At 39.7% G+C, this 18,055-nt stretch overlaps 1 long non-coding RNA gene across 1 annotated transcript in view; it reads right to left on the reverse strand.

Annotated features, from left to right (window-relative positions):
• The window catches only part of LOC133249212 (uncharacterized), a 146,780-nt gene that overhangs the window by 75,354 nt on the left and 53,371 nt on the right, over window positions 1-18,055 (reverse strand). Inside the window, exon 2 of the long non-coding RNA XR_009736872.1 lies at window positions 12,516-12,571. This is a non-coding gene — a long non-coding RNA (uncharacterized LOC133249212). The remainder of the gene's footprint in view (window positions 1-12,515; window positions 12,572-18,055) is intronic.

Consider the following 18,055-nt stretch of genomic DNA (forward strand, 5'->3'; position numbering starts at 1 on the left):
CAAAAAGAATTGGACACAACTGAAGCAACTTAGCATGCAATATAAAAAGTCATCTAGTTGGTAGTGTAAAGTATAAGTACTCCTGTGATATCAGTATTAAAAGTTACTACAGTGCCTAGGATGTTGTGGATCCAGTATCTATAATTGAAAGAGCATTTAAATCCATATTAAAAGTGACAGGAAGTGTAGTAAAATATGCTGAATATTCAGCTTTCCCCAGATAAATGCTTCAAAATGGAATGGAAGATTTTTGACACCTAAAGGGAAAAGGAAATTTCTATTGTAGCCACATGATAGATACTTCTGCTTTATAGATGCTTATTTTGTTTTATTTTGTTGCTATGCATTTAAAGTGCATTGCATTGTGAAATTATTATGGCTAAATGCTTTCTTAAAAAAAAAAAAACTCTCCTAAGGAGGACTAAGGAAAACTCCCAATAAGTGGGAAAAACTAAGAAATTCAAACAAGCAGATATTGAGTAGTAGCTGGTCTCAGGATCTGTCATGCTCTCTGTTCAGCAAGTAAGTGACAATACACAAATATAACAAATTTCATTACCTGCCCATGCCTCCAGTGGTTCCCACTTACTGCAGGTTAAATTTGAAGTTCTACATACGACTTACCAAACATATATATATATATATATATATATATATATATATATATAAAATTATGTTGCACTAACCAACTGTGTAATAATAATAATAGTTATAATGCAACATAACACAGAACATATATATTATTGTTTCAAGCCTTATGACCTAAGGGATTTTTAAAGTTCATATTCAACTTAACAGACACAACATTTTTAAAATACAATAGGCTGATCACCAATATAATACTCAACAATGAAAAGTTAAAAGCTTTCCCACTAAAATACGGAAAAATACTAAGATGCCCACTGCTACCACGTCTCTTCAACACAGTATTCAAAGTCCTAGTCACAGCAACCAGACAAGGAGAAAATATAAACATAACCAAATCGGAAGGGAAAGGTAAAATTGCCACTCACTAAATGCAGACAACATGATACTAATGATAGAAAAGTCTAAGTATTCCACACAAAAACTTCTACATCTAATAAATAAAGTCAGCAAAGTAGCAGAATATAAAATTAGCATTCAGAAATCAGTTGCATTCTATTACACTAACAATGAAATATTAGAAAGGGAATGTTAAACAAACAAAATTGCACACACGCGTGCACACACACACACACAAATACCATAGGAATAAACCTGACCAAGAAGGTGAAAGGCTTTTATGCTGAGAACTATAAAACATTAATAAAGAAAATAAAAAGAGATTTCAGTAAGTGGAAAGATGCCGAGGTCCAGCCCAGGCTGATCCAGGGTATTCGAAGGGGAGACGGAGTCGGCGACTATTTACATATTTATCAAAGATATAAAGAGTAATAGAATGAGGATAGCTCAGTAGGAAAATTCAGTGGAGAAAAGAAGCTGAGTAGCTTGGTTTACGCGGGAGACCAATAAAACTTGAAGACAAGAAGTTTGCACCACTTACGAAGGCCACAGGCGCCCTCTCGAATAGCGGAAGGTGCCTCACCCTAGACACCTTCTCGAGTGGGTCTTAGAAGCCCAGGCATAATTAGTAAGCATGGTGGGTTCCGTGCTCCAGATTGAGACTCAGCTGGAAGTTAAAGGGAAGAATGACATGGGGAGACCAAGCGTTGGTGAGCAAGGCCCGTAGCTTTATTTTTAACAGGGGCTTATATACCCTAAGTTACACATAGAGGATAATAGGGGATGCAAAGTCAGCAGTCTTTGATTCTTATCAAAAACCAGGATTTCTTTCCTGCAAATTTATCGTATACAAATGGTTTAGGTGATTTACATCATCTTCTGGCCAGAAGGCCTACTAACATTTTATGACTCTTGACAAGGACTTATCAACAAAGACTTATTTTCTCTAAGTAATTATTTTAAGGTTTGGCGCCATCTTCCGAAGATAAAATTGCATTTCTATAGGGTGGATGTGTAATGGGTTTACAACAAAGAAAAGAATTTATTACCTTAAGGGTCTAAAGTTACTAACACCAAGGCCACTACTTATTTTTTCTACATACCAACTATATTAATTAATACACATTCAAGGATACAATTCAGGGGATGTGAAAACTTGGCAACAAGCATTGGCTCATCAATGAAATCCTTTACTAGTTTATTCTGACAGTTTCTAACTCTCTGAGAGGTTCTAAGCTATTTGAATATCTTAAGCTTCCCGTGCCTCTCGAGGCTGGGAGACTGTAAACAATCGTATGCATAGCTGTAGGAGTCCGGGTAAACTTGTCAGGCGAGTTAGAGACCCATCTGAGGGGTTTGGATTTAAACACTCCTAATTGCCCAGGAACTTTATTGATTGGAGCTGTAAGTTAACTCTTTGACAGAGAGAGCGAGATGGTGATGGGGGACAGCCCCCAGTAAAGTCAGAGGTGAGAGCACAAAGCAATAAAGTAGGCAGACTCTGGTTTTGGGGGGGAAGATGCTCGAGAATATCCGGGGAGACTCCCGAGGCTCGATCCTGCCTTTGCGTATGCCGAGCCCCCTTCCTCATGACCTTTGTCACGAGTGGAATGTTTCTCGCTGGCTCCCAGCAGAAAGAGATCTCATGCTCTTAATTGGAAGAATTCACATTGTCAAAATGGCAATACTACCCAAAGCAATTTACAGATTTAATCTGTAATTTAATCTGTGATCCCTAACAAGTTACCCACAGTATTTTTCACAGAACAAGAATAAATAATCAAAAAATTTATATGAAACCATCAAAGACCGAATTTTGGTACAGCAATCCAAAGGGGAAAAAAAGAGCAGAAGGCATACCTCTCACAGACTTCAGACAATACTACAAAACTACAGTAATCAAAACAAAATGGTTCTGGTACAAAAACAGGCACAAAGATCAATGAAACAGAATAGACAGCCCAGAAATAAACCCACACACTTACAGTCAATTAATCTTCAACAAAGGAGAGAAGAACATAAAATGAGAAAAAGACAGTCTCTTTCAGCAAGTAGTGCTGGGAAAGTTGAACAGACACACGTAAATGAATGAATTTAGAATGTGGTGTGTATTCACACCATGCACAAAAGTAAATTCAAAATAAATTAAAGACTTCAACATAAGACATGACACCATGAAACTTCTAGAAGAGAGCATAGGCAAAATATTCTGACATGAATTGTAATGTTTTATTAGTTCAGTCTCCCAAGGCAATAGAAATAAAAATAAGTAAGCAAATGGGACCTAAACAAACGAGCTTCCCAGTTCATGATAAAGAATCTGCCTGCCAATACAGGAGATGCAGGAGATGTGAGTTCCATCCCTGGGTCAGGAAGGTCCCCTGGAGGAGGAAATGGCAACCCATTCCAATATTCTTGTCTGGAGAAATGCCATGGACAGATGAGCCTGGCAGGCGACAATCCATGTGGTCGCAAAGAGTTGGACACAACTGAGCACAAAAACACAAACTTACAAGCTTTTACACAGTAAAAGAACAATTCGGTCACTCAGTCATGTTCAACTCCCTGTAACCCCATGGACTGCAGCACGCCAGGCTTCCCTGTCCATCACCAACTATCGGATCTTCCTAAAACTCATGTCCACCAAGGCAGTGATGCCATCCAACGATCTCAGCCTCTGTCGTCCCCTTTTCCTCCTGCCTTCAATCTTTCCCAGCATCAGAGTCTTTTCCAATGAGTCAGTTCTTCATATCAGGTGGCTAACGTATTGGAGTTTTAGCTTCAGCATCAGTCCTTCCAATGAATATTCAGGACTGATTTTCTTTAGGACTGTCAGGTTGGATCTCCTTGGAGTCCAAGGGATTCTCAAGAGTCTTATCCAACACCACAGTTCAAAAGTATAAGTTCTTTGGTGCTCAGCTTTCTTTATAGTCCAACTCTCACATCGATACATGACCACGGGAAAAACCATAGCTTTTGAGCAGATGGACATTTGTTGGCAAAGTAATGTCTCTGCTTTTTAATATGCTATCTAGGTTTGCCATAGCTTTTTTCCCCAAGGAGCAAGAGTCTTTTAATTTCATGGCTGCAGTCACCATATACAGTGATTTTGGAGCCCCCCAAAAATAAAGTTTGTCACTGTTTCCACTGTTTCCCCATCTATTAGCCATGAAGTGATGGGACCAGATGCCATGATCTTCGTTTTTTGAATGTTGAGTTTTAAGCCAACTTTTCCACTCTCCTTAGTTTTCATCAAGAGGCTCTTTAGTTCTTCTTCACTTTCTGCCATAAGGGTGGTGTCATCCGCATGTCTGAGGTTACTGATATTTCTCCCAGCAATCTTGATTCCAGCTTGTGCTTCATTCAGTCCAACATTTTACATGATGTATTCTGCATATAAGTTAAATAAACAGGGTGACAATATACAGCCTTGACATACTCCTTTCCCAATTTGGAACCAGTCCATTGTTCCATGTCCAGTTCTAACTGCTGCTTCTTGATCTGCATACTGATTTCTCAGGAGGCAGGTCAGGTGGTCTGGTATTCCCATCTCTTGAAGAATTTTCCACAGTTTGTCATGATCCACACAGTCAAACGCTTTGGTGTAGTCAATAAAGCAGAAGTAGATGTTTTTCTGGAACTCTCTGGCTTTTTCGATGATCCAGTGGATTTGGCAATTTGATCTCTGGTTCCTCTGCCTTTTCTAAATCCAGCTTGAGCATCTAGAAATTCTTGGTTCACATACTGTTGGGGAATTCTGATTATTACTTTGCTAGCATAAAGGAAACCATAAACAAAATGAAAAGACAATCCACAGAATGGGAGAGAATATTTGCAAATGATGCAACAGACAAGGGCTTAACCTCCAAAATATAAAAGTAACCCATATAACTCAATAACAAAACAAATAAACCTATAGAAAAATGGGCAGAAGACCTTAACAGACATTTCTTCAAAGAAGACACACAGATGGCCAGTAGGCACATGAAAAGATGCTCCACATAACCAATTATCAGGGAAATGCAAATCAAAACTATAATAAGGTTTCACCTCACACCGGTTAGAGTCTCTCTCTTTTTTAGTGGCTAAGTCATGTCTGACTCTTGTGATCCCATGGACTGTAGCCAACCAGGCTCCTCTGCCCATGGGATTCTCCATGCAAGAATACTGGAGTGGGTTGCCATTTCCTTCTCCAGGGGATCTTCTCAACCCAGGAATTGAACCTGGGTCTCCTGCATTGCAGGCAGATTCTTTACTGACTTATAAGAATGGCCGTCATTAAAAAGTCCACAAATAACAATGTTGTAGAGAATGTGGAGAAAAAGGAACCCTCCTACACTGTTGGTGATAATGTAAGTTGGTACAGCCACAATGGAAAACAGTATAGCGGTTCCTCAGAAAACTCACCATTCAGATAAGATCATGCTATCCAATTCCATCACTTCATGGCAAACAGATGAGGGAAAAATGGAAACAATGGCAGATTTTATTTCTTGGGCTTCAAAATCACTGTGGTCAGTGACTGGAGCCACAAAACTAAAAGATGCTTGCTCCCTGGAAGGAAAGCTATGACATACTTAGATAGCAGATCCAAATGCAGAGATACCACTTTGCCGACAAAGGTCCATACAGTCAAAACTATGGTTTTTCCAGTAGTCCTGTACTGATGTGAGAATTGGACCATAAAGAAAGCTGAGCACCAAAGAATTTATACTTTCCAATTGTGGTGCTGGAGAAAACTCTTGAAAGTCCTGTGGACTACAAGGAGATCAAATCAGTCAATCCTAAAGGAAATCAACCCTGAATATTCATTGGAAAGAGTGATGCTGAAGCTGAAGCTCCAATACTTTGGCCGCCTGATGCAAAGAGCCGACTCATTGGAAAAGACCCTGATGCTGGAAAAGATTGAAGGCAAAAGGAGAAGAGGGCAGTAGAGGATGAGATGGTTGGATGGCATCACTGACTCAATGGACATGAATTTGAGCAAACTCCGGGAGATAGTGAAGGACAGGGAAGCCTGGCATGCTGCAGTTCATGGGGTTGCAAAGAGTCAGAGATGACTTCGCAGGTGAGCAACAACAGAAAGCTAAAAACAGAATCACAGTATGATCCAGCAATCTCATTCCTGGGAATAAATTATAATTTATATTTATATCCAGACTAAATTATAATTCAAAAACATACATGCACCCCTATGTAATAGCAGCATTGCTGACAATAGCCAGAATGTGGAAATAATCTAAATGTCCATTGACAGATGAATGGACAAAGAAGATGCGATACATATATACAACAGAATATTACTGAATGATAAAAAAAAGAAATAATGCCATTTGCAGCAAATGGATGCAACTACAGATTATCATACTAAGTGAAGTAAATCAGAAAGAGAAAGACAAAAATATTATATGATATCACTTTTATGTGGAATCTAAAATATGGCATAAATGAACCTACCTACAAAACAGAAACAGTTCATAGACATAAACAACACACTTGTCATTGCCAAGGGTGGGCAGGGTGGTGGTAAGCAAGACAGACGGGCTGGGAGTTTGAGGCTGGTAAATTCAAACTATTATATTTGGAATGGATAAACAACAAGATCCTAATGCATAGCACAGGGAACTATACTGAATATCCTGTGGTAAGCCATAATGGAAAAGAATATTAAAAAAGAATTCATATATGTGTATAACTGAGTCACTTTGCTGTACAGCAGATGCTGGCACAATTACAGCATTGTAAATCCACTATTCTTCAATTTAAAAAATTTCAAATAAAGTATAATGGGCTCATCAATAAAAGGTTTTCAAGCAAAAGCATCTACTACATTAGGATGACATGATGTGGGATAAATGGAATAAAACTTTTAAGTTTTCAGAGAAAAGAATGTAAATATTCTGACAGTTAAAGGAGAACTTGTCAAGTTTGAAGATAATTGCAGTACATCATTCTTTTCTTGAACCTAAACCAATGTGTGTTTATTATTCAATGAACCAGAGATATCTTCTAAACCTGAACTCTAAAAGAGAAATAAAATAGTGTAAGAAGCAGAAGAACACTGTGATAATTTAACTTTGAACCATAGGGAACTTTGGACCATAGAAAGATTGGAGAACTAGGTCTAAAATGAACTCAAGTCGAAATGAAGAGTCTTGGAGATAAATCACAAAAAATAGAACTATACCTGGCATATGGCAAATCCTCATAAATATTCACCATCCTTATTTATTATTTTATCATATCATTATCAGTGGCCTCAGCCTACCTGGTTAGCACCTAAGCATCCTCAGCAACTGTCTTAACTCCCATGACACTCCTTCTTGACCCTCATGACACTCACACCTGTTTCTATTTTGAAAATTCTAGTTACTATATAGTTACTATATAATTCCTATATAGTTATATTTTCTTTTTCATAAGCTAACTACTGCCCTATATGTCCATTCTCAGCTCATCACTCTTTGTTAGCCTACATAGTTTCTCTGAGTGATGGTTTCATCAGCCCCTTTGGATCATTTCTCAGTCTGTTTATCCAACTTTAACTTTTCCTCAAATCTCTGAACCATAAGTCCATTAGGAGTAGATCTGGATGCTCCTAGTGGGAAAAATGCATTCACCATTTTGTCCTCCCAAATTTGCTTACCTTTTCTTGGCTCTGTAAGCTGGTGGCACAGGCATTTCCCCCTTTACCAAAAGAAAAAGATCTAGCATGCATCCATTGTTTTCCTTCTTCTTTTAGCACTATTTCCTCTTATCATTAAATCCTTCTCATCTTATTTCTAGAAATCTGTTAACTCAGTCCCTTCCTCCTCCCTTGTTCCCTAGTCCATTCCTCCTCCACTCTTGTTCAGGCTTCACAATCTATCAACTGGACTATCGTAATGACTTGTTAATTGGTCTCCCCAACTGTAAACCTGCCCTCAAATCCACACTTTCTGACCATATCTGTCTGCTTTAAATATTATTCAGTGGCATCTTGTCCAGCATCTGATCAAGTATAAGCCCTCTAACACCACATGTGAGGACTCCCATTTCCTCACCTCTGTCTCTTGCAAGGGCTCCCCTGGTGGCTCAGCTGGTAAAGAATCCACCGGAAATGTGGGAGACCTGGGTTCAGTCCCTAGGTTGGGAAGATTATCTCTAAGACTCTTCCTATCAGGCTCCAAAATGATGAAACTGCAAGCAATTTTTACTTTGCTTCATCCTTTGCCTGAAATATTTGGCTCACACTTCTTATCTTAGATAATTCATATTCATTAATGTCAAGAAGCCTTCCCTGACCTCATCAGTCTGAGGGCTAAAGGTCTTGATCTATAATTCTTAAATGTTATTGTTGTTTAGTCACTAATTTGTGTTCAACTCTTTTGTGACTGCATGGACTGTAGCCTGCCAGGCTCCTCTGTCCATGAGATTTCCCAGGCAAGAATACTGGAGTGGGTTGCCATTTCCTTCTCCAGGGGACCTTTCCCATTCAGGGATCAAATCTACCTCTCTTGAGTTGGCAAGCCGATTTTTTACCACTGAGCCACCAGGGAAGCCTATATTTCTTACTTACCTGTACAATATCTATATCTATATATCCATATCTTTAGGTCTTCCATTAGTCTGTGGATTGCCAGCAGGACATGGATTTTGTCTTATAAAAAGAAAATCTTGTCTGTTTATCCCCAGCATCTTACCACGGTGCTTCCACTATAGTCACAGCACAATGAATGCTGAACAAGACTAAAGTTTTGAGTAACAGCACACAATTCAATGCTATACTTGGCTAAAAAAACAAGAGGAAATAGTTGCTTCCTGGTGGAACTTGGTTGGTGCAAATGTAATTGCAAATTTGAACTGTGAATTTTAAATCATTATAACTAGGCTCAAACACATCTTTATTAATCACTATTGCTTGCTTGTGAAGTCGCTCAGTCGTGTCGGACTCTTTGCGACCCCATGGACTGTAGCCTATCAGGCTCCTCTGTCCATGGGATTTTCCATGCAAGAGTGCTGGAGTGGATTGCCATTTCCTTCTCCAGGTGATCTTCCCAACCCAGGAATCGAACCCAGGTCTCCCTCATTGCAGGCAGATGCTTTACACCGCCTGAGCCACCAGGGATCCTGACATTAATCACCACAGGAACCATTAAAATCAACATATTTTTGCCATAAGAAATGTTTGTTTATTCCTGTAGTATAAAAATCCATGCTTTGGGATTCAATGAACTCTTGGAAAGCATGTTCTGTCTCCTGCTGGTTATGGAAGCATTTTCCCTGCAAAATTTGTTGAGATGCTTGAAGAAGTGGTTAATCAGTTGGCGAGAGGTCATATGACTATAGCAAATGAGGCAAAATTTCATAGCCCAACTCATTCAACTTTTGAAGCTTTGGTTGTACAACATACAGCCAAGCACTGTCTTGAAGAAGAATTTGGCCATTTCTCTTGACCAACATTGGCTACAGGCACTGCAGTTTTCAGTGCATCTCATCAATTTTCTGAGTATACTTCTCAGATGTAATGGTTTTGCCTGGATTCAGAAAGACGTAGTGGATCAGAAGGGCAGCAGATCACCAAACAGTGACCATGATCCTTTTTGGTGCAAGTTTGGCTTTGGGTAGTGCCTGGAAAATCCCATGGACGGAGGAGCCTGGTAGGCTGCAGTCCATGGGGTCGTGAAGAGTCAGACACGACTGAGCGACTTCACTTTCACTTTTCACTTTCATGCATTGGAGAAGGAAATGGCAACCCGCTCCAGTATTCTTGCCTGGAGAATCCCAGGGATGGCGGAGCCTGGTGGGCTGCCATCTATGGGGTCGCACAGAGTTGGACATGACTGAAGTGACTTAGCAGCAGCAGTGCTTTGGAGCTTCTTCTTGGTCCAACCACTGACCTGGTCAGCCCTGGTTGTCATATAAAATCCACTTTTCATCACACATCACAATCCAACTGAGAAATGGTTCACTGTCACCACACAGAATAAAAGATGATGACACTTCAAAATGACAATTTTTTGATTTACAGGCAACTCATGGGGAGCCTGGTGGGCTGCTGTCTATGGGGTCGCACAGAGTCGGACACGACTGAAGCAATTTAGCAGCAGCAGCAGCATGATGCCCCCATTTATCGAGTTTTTTCACCTTTCCAATTTGCTTCAAATGCAGAATGATGATAGAATGGTCAACACTGAGTTCTTTAGCAACTTTTCATGTAGTTTTAAAAGGATCAGCTTCAATGATCAATTGTCAACTTCCAATGGCCAACCACTATGCTCTTCATCTTCAAGGTCTCGTCTCCTTTGCAAAGCTTCTTGAACCACCACTGCACTGTATGTTCCTCAGCAGTTCCTGAGCCAAACGCATTGTTGATGTTGTGAGTTGTCACTGCTGCTTTACACCCCATTTTTAACTCGAATAAAAAATTGCTTGAATTTTCATTTTCTCTAACATAATTTCCTTAGTCTAAAATAAACAGTAAGTAACAAGTCATTAGCAACAAAATATAAAGCGAGAAATGCACATTAAAATGATGTATAACGGGGGGTGATCCTAAGATGGCAGAGGAATAGGACAGGGAGACCACTTTCTCCCCCACAAATTCATGGAAAGAACATTTGAACGCTGAGCAAATTCCACAAAACAACTTCTGAACGCTGGCAGAAGACATTAGGCGCCCAGAAAAGCAGCCCATTATCTTCAAAAGGAGGTAGGACAAAATATAAAAGATAAAAAGAGAGACAAAAGAATTAGGGATGGAGATCCATCCTGGGAAGGGAATCTTAACAGAGAAGTTTCCAAATACCAGGAAACCCTCTCACCGGCGAGTCTAGGGGAAGTTTTCAAATCTCGGAGGGCAACATAACCGGGAGGAAAAATAAATAAAACCCACAGATAACACGCCTAACGGCAACTCCCAGCAGAGAAGTATCCCAGACACTCGCATCCACCACCAGCAAGCAGGGGCTGAACGGAGAGGAGCTGCAGCATTGCTCAGGGTAAGGACCAGGCCTGAATGCCCTGAGGGCAATCTGAGGGAGCTAATGTGAGACAGCAACCCAGACTGTGGGACAGTCAGAGAGAGAGAAAAAAAAACAGAGAGAGAGAACTATCTTGTGAAAAACTCTAACCTAAGGCACTGCCGGCCAGCTCACAGAACAAAGCACTGAGCCAATACCAGAGGAAAGCTAGCAGGCTGTGGACTGGTCCATCCCCCACTGGAGGTAGGGGCCAGGCAGGCGCCAGCCAGAGCCAGAAAGGGGCAATCTCGGCCCCAGAGAGGGTATCCCCTACCAAACTGCAAACAGCCTTCCAGTTTCTAACCAAAGACTTCCTGAGATTCTGGATGGTTGACATCCGCCGGGAGGGTTGCAGCCAGAGATCAGCTCCCTGGAAGAGACACACAGCGCACCAGAGATGGGCGTGCCCAGAAACCGAGCTGCTGGGACCCGGGAGGTGATAAGACGCACAGCACCTGAGGACAGTGTGCTCACCACATACCTGGTCGCCTGAACTGCTCAGACCAGAACGGCACAAAACTCAGGCCCAACCAAGTCTGAGCCTTTGGGGAGTACCTGAGAACCTGAACCTAAGCAGCTTGGACCTGGGAAGTGCACGCAACCCAGGGACTGCTCCCCACTGAGCAACCTGAAGCCTGAGCAGTGTAGACGGGGAAAGCACACACGCTGTGAGCGGGGGCAAACCCAGTGTGGCCGAGACACTGCAAGCACTCCCCACACACGCCAGTGATATTTGTTTGCAGTGTTCCTCCCTCCCCATACCACGACTGAACAAGTGAGCCTAAACATGAGATCGCCCCCTTGTGTCAGGGTGGAAATTAGACACTGAAGAGACCTGCAAACAGAAGAAGCCAAATCAACAGAGGGAACCGCTTTGGAAGTGACAGGTACAACAGATTAAAATCCCTGGAGTTAACACTGCCTACATTGGAAGGGTACTACAGATCTTGAGAAGTATAAGCTGGAACAAGGAACTATGTGAAACAGAACTGACCCCACACTGCCCACAACAGCTCCAGAGAAATTCCTAGATATACTTTTAATGTTATCATTTTTTTTTAAATTTTTTTCTTTTTTTAAGTCCACTATTACTCTCTTAATTTTCATTTTTATAACCTTTTATTACCTTGCAAAAGAAAGACCCTATTTTTAAAGCAAACTTCATATATATTTTTTATACATTTTGTGATTTTTTTCTTTAATATTGTATTTTTGAGTCTAACCTCTACTCTAGATTTTTAATCTTTGCTTTATAGTATTTGTTACCAATTCTGTACATTTAAGAATCCAATCTTCAGTACCCATTTTTACTTAAGAGTGTGATTACTGGCTTGGTTGCTCTCTCCCCATTCTGACTCTCCTTTTTCCCCAACAGGTCATCTCTATCTCCTCCCTCCCCCTTCTCTTCCCTACCCAACTCTGTGAATCCCTGTGCCTGTTCCAGGCTGTGGAGAACACTTAGGGAACAGAGCACTCACTGGCTGGATCTGTCTCTCTCGTTTTGATTCCCGCTTTTCTCCTCCTGCTCACCTCTATCTCCCTCGTCTTCTCTGTGTAACTCCGTGAACCTCTCTGAGGGGTCCAGACTGTGGAGAGAACATAGGGAATTGTTTACTGGCTAGCTTGGTCTCTCCCCTTTTGATTCTCCCTCTTCTCCTCCTGGTCACTTCTATCTCCCTCCTCCCTCTTCTCTTCTCCATGTAACTCTGTGAACCTCTCTGGGTGTCCCTCACTGTGGAGAATCTTTGCACTATTAACCTAGAAGTTTTATTATCGGTGCTGTATGGATGGAGAACTCTTGAGGCTACTGTAAGAATAAGACTGAAAACCAGAGGCAGGAGGCTTAAACCCAACCTGAGAACACCAGAGAACTCCTGACTCCAGGGAACATTAATGGATAAGGGATCATCCAAAAGCCACCATACCTACACTGAAACCAAGCACCACCCAAGAACCAATAAGTTCCAGAGCAAGACATACCACACAAATTCTCCAGCAATGCAGGAACATAGCCCTGAGCTTCAATATACAGGCTGCCCAAAGTCACACAAACCCACAGACATCTCAAAACTCACTACTGGACATTTCACTGCACTCCAGAGAGAAGAAATCCAGCTACCCACCAGAACACTGACGCAAGCTTCCCTAACCAGGAAACCTCAACAAGCCACCCATCCAACCCCACCCACAGGGAGGAACCTCCACAATAAAGAAGAACCACAAAATGCCAGAATACAGAAAGGCCACCCCAAACACAGCAATCTAAACAAGATGAAAAGGCACAGAAATAATCAGCAGGTAAAGGAAGAGGATAAATGCCCACCAAACCAAACAAAAGAGAAGGAGGTAGGGAGTCTACCTGAAAAAGAATTTAGAATAATGATAATAAAAATGATCCAAAATCTTGAAATCAAAATGGAGTTACAGATAAATAGCCTGGAGATAAGGATCAAGAAGATGCAAGAAATTTTTAACAAGGACCTAGAAGAAATAAATAAGAGTCAATTAATAATAATGTAATAAATGAGATCAAAAACACTCTGGAGGGAACCAACAGTAGAATAATGGAGGCAGAAGATACGATAAGTGAGGTAGAAGATAGAATGGTAGAAATAAAAGAAGCAGAAAGGAAAAAAGAAAAAAGAATTAAAAGAAATGAGGACAACCTCAGGGATCTCTGGGACAATGTGAAAAGCCCCAACATTAGAATCATAGGAGTCCCAGAAGAAGAAGACAAAAGGACAGGCCATGAGAAAATACTCAAGGAGATAATAGTCGAAAACTTCCCTAAAATGGGGAAGGAAATAATCACCCAAGTCCAAGAAACCCAGAGAGTCCCAAACAGGATAAACCCAAGGCGAAACACCCCAAGACATATATTAATCAAATTAACAAAGATCAAACACAAAGAACAAATATTAAAAGCACCAAGGGAAAAACAATAAATAACACAAGGGCATTCCCATAAGGATAACAGCTGATCTTTCAATAGAAACTCTTCAGGCCAGGAGGGAATGGCAGGACATATTTAAAGTGATGAAAGAATAAAACCTACAACCCACATTACTGTACCCAGGAAGGATCTCACTCAAATATGAAGGAGAACTCAAAAGCTTTACAGACGAGCAAAAGCTGAATGAATTCAGCACCACCAAACCAGCTCTTCAACAAATGCTAAAGGATCTTCTCTAGACAGCAAACACAGAAAGGGTATATAAACTCGAACCCAAAACAACAAAGTAAATGGCAACGGGACAATACTTATCAATAATTACCTTAAATGTAAATGAGTTGAATGCCCCAACCAAAAGACAAAGACTGACTGAATGAATACAAAAACAAGACCCCTATATATGCTGTCTACAAGAGACCCACCTCAAAACAGGGGACACATACGGACTAAAAGTGAAGGGCTGGAAAAAGATATTCCACGCAAATAGAGACCAAAAGAAAGCAGGAGTAGCAACACTCATATCAGACAAAATAGACTTTAAAACAAAGGCTGTAAAAAGAGACAAAGAAGGACACTACATAATGATCAAAGGATCAATACAAGAAGAAGATATAACAATTATAAACCTATATGTACCCAACATAGGAGCACCGCAATACATAAGGCAAATGCTAACAAGTATGAAAGGGGAAATTAACAATAACAATAATAGTGGGAGACTTTTAATACCCCACTCACACCTATGGATAGATCAACTAAACAGAAAATTAACAAGGAAACACAAACTTTAAATGACACAATGGACCAGCTATACCTAATTGATATCTATAGGACATTTCACCACAAAACAATGAATTTCACCTTTTTCTTAAGTGTACACGGAACCTTCTCCAGCATAGATCATGTCCTGAGCTATGAATCTAGCCCTGGTAAATTCAAAAAAATTGAAATCATTCCATGCATCTTTTCTGACCACAATGCAGTAAGACTAGATCTCAATTACAGGAGAAAAACTATTAAAAATTCCAACATATGGAGGCTAAACAACATGCTTCTGAATAACCAACAAATCATAGAAGAAATCAAAAAAGAAATCAAAATATGCATAGAAAGGAATGAAAATGAAAACACAACCCAAAACCTATGGGATACTGTAAAAGCAGTGCTAAGAGGAAGGTTCATAGCAATACAGCTTACCTCAAAAAACAATAAAAAAGTCAAATAAATAACCTAACTCTACACCTAAAGCAACTAGAAAAGGAAGAAATGAAGAACCCCAGGGTTAATAGAAAGAAATAAATCTTAAAAATTAGGGCATAAAAGAGACCATAGCAAAAATCAACAAAGCCAAAAGCTGGTTCTTTGAGAAGATAAATAAAATTGACAAACCATTAGCCGGACTCATCAAGAAACAAAGGGAGAAGAATCAAATCAACAAAATTAGAAATAAAAATGGAGAAATCACAACAGACAACATAGAAATACAAAGGATCATAAGAGACTACTATCAGCAACTATATGCCAATAAAACAGACAACTTGGAAGAAATGGACAAATTCTTAGAGAAGTATAACTTTCCAAAACTGAAACAGGAAAAAATAGAAGATCTTAACTGACCCATCACAAGCACAGAAATCGAAACAGTAATCAGAAATCTTGCAGCAAACAAAAGCCTGGACCAGATGGCTTCACAGCTGAATTCTACCAAAAATTTAGAGAAGAGCTAACACCTATCCTAGGCAAACTCTTCCAGAAAATTGCAGAAGAGGCTAAACTTCCAAACTCATTCTATGAGGCCACCATCACCCTAATACCAAAACCAGACAAAGATGCCACAAAAAAAGAAAACTACAGGCTAATATCACTGATTAACATAGACGCAAAAATCCTTAACAAAATTCTAGTAAACAGAATCCAACAACACATTAAAAAGATCATACATCATGACCAAGTGGGCTTTATCCCAGAGATGCAAGGATTCTTTAATATCTGCAAATCAATCAATGTAATATACCACATTAACAAACTGAAAAATAAAAACCATATGATTATCTCAATAGATGCAGAAAAAGCCTTTGACAAAATTCAATATGGATTTATGATAAAAACTCTCCAGAAAGCAGTAATAGAAGGAACATACCTCAACATAATAAAAGCTATATATGACAAACCCACAGCAAGCATTATCCTCAATGGGGAAAAACTGAAAGTCTTTCCCCTAAAGTCAGGAACAAGGCAAGTGTGCCCACTCTCACCACTACTATTCAACATAGTTTTGGAAGTTTTGGCCACAGCAATCAGAGCAGAAAAAGAAATAAAAGGAATCCAAATTGGAAAAGAAGAAGTAAAACTCTCATTGTTTGCAGACGACATGATCCTCTACATAGAAAACCCTAAAGACTCTACCAGATTAGCTCTACTAGAGCTAATCAATGAATATAGTAAAGTTGCAGGATATAAAATTAACATGCAGAAATCCCTTGCATTCCTATACACTAACAATGAGAAAAAAGATAGAGAAATTAAGGAAACAATTCCATGAACCATTGCAATGAAAAGAATAAAATACATAGGAATATATCTACCTAAAGAAACTAAAGACCTATATATAGAAAACTATAAAACACTGGTGAAAGAAATAAAAGAAGACACTAATAGATTGGTGCTACAGTGGATTAGAGTTCACCTGCCAATGGAAGGGACATGCACTTGATCCCTGGTCTGAGAAGGTCCCACCTGCCACAGAGAAACTAAGCCTGCAGCTACTGAGCCTGCGTGGCCTAGAGCCTGTGGCCCACAACAGGAGAGGCCACCTCAGTGAGAAGCCTGTGCACCGCAATGAAGAGCAGCCCCACTCGCTGCACCCAGAGAAAGCATGCGTGCAACAACAAAGACCCGGAGGAGCCATAAAAACAAATAAACACAATTTAAATGGAATGTCTAAAACAGATAAATACACAGAAACAGAAAGCAGACTGGCAGTCACCAGAATACGGGGCAGGGTAGGGTAAATGCAGGGTATAGAGAGTCTTCTTTTGGCATGAAAAAACATTTTCAAACCAGACAGTAGTCACAGTTGCACAATACTGTGAATGTACTAAATGTCACATTTAAACAAGGTCAATTTTATGTTACATGAATTTCACCTCAATGAAAAACACATGCCAACTGCTTATCACTTAGAAAGAAGTATTTATATAAGGGTTAATTTGATAAGTCTTTCCCATCATAAACCAAATATTTAAAGGGAGGGAACTTCACATGTGCTATGTCTTATTCATTAATAGAATAGCTACTTATTTCTTTCAAGTTTTAAAGGTTTCACGGAGATAATAAAAAAAAAATGAATTACTGGAAGAGAAGATCAAAAAGCAATTAATATTTTGTATCTCCCAACTGTAAAAACAGATTAGACAAATTTGCAAGGTTAATTTTTCTGCAGCTCTTATTTGTTTTTAAAAGCTAAATTTAGCTGAGCTCTTTCTGCAAACAATCAGAATTAATTCTTTTGTCATTATTAAATAATCTACTTCTATATGTGCTATAAACTTCAAACTGTAGAAATAGATGACTCAAGAATATGAAACTTGAATTCCTTGAGAATGATGTAATCACATTTATTTGGATTCAGCTATTAATGTTATCCCATATGGCACTGCCTTTACTGTCCTTTCCATGAGAAAAGAGAAATGATTTTTCCATATGGAAAATGTTAAGGATTTTTAGCACAAAATAACACACATACTTGGTTATTAATACTAAATGGTATCTAATGACATGGACTAGTAAATGCAATCCCTTACATATTTAACTAATGGTGCAAACTACTTAGGCTTAATAAAGGGATGCACAGTGCACAGTAATATGGTATCAAAGTGTGTGGTATCATTTCTAGAAATACCATTAATATTTCACGGGAAATTACCAAACTAGACGAGCTCAACAAATACTGACCCTCTATTACATGGTGCCCCTTCATGGATCACAGCCTTGTCATGGTGAAGGGGCTTGAGTAACTCAATGAAGCTATGAGCCATGTCATGCAGGGCCACCCAAGATGAAGAGGTCTTAGTGAAGAGTTCTGACAAAATATGGGCAGTAGAGGATGAAATGGCAA

This window comes from Bos javanicus, chromosome 6 (genome assembly GCF_032452875.1).
Source record: "Bos javanicus breed banteng chromosome 6, ARS-OSU_banteng_1.0, whole genome shotgun sequence".
NCBI classification, from domain to species: domain Eukaryota; kingdom Metazoa; phylum Chordata; class Mammalia; order Artiodactyla; family Bovidae; genus Bos; species Bos javanicus.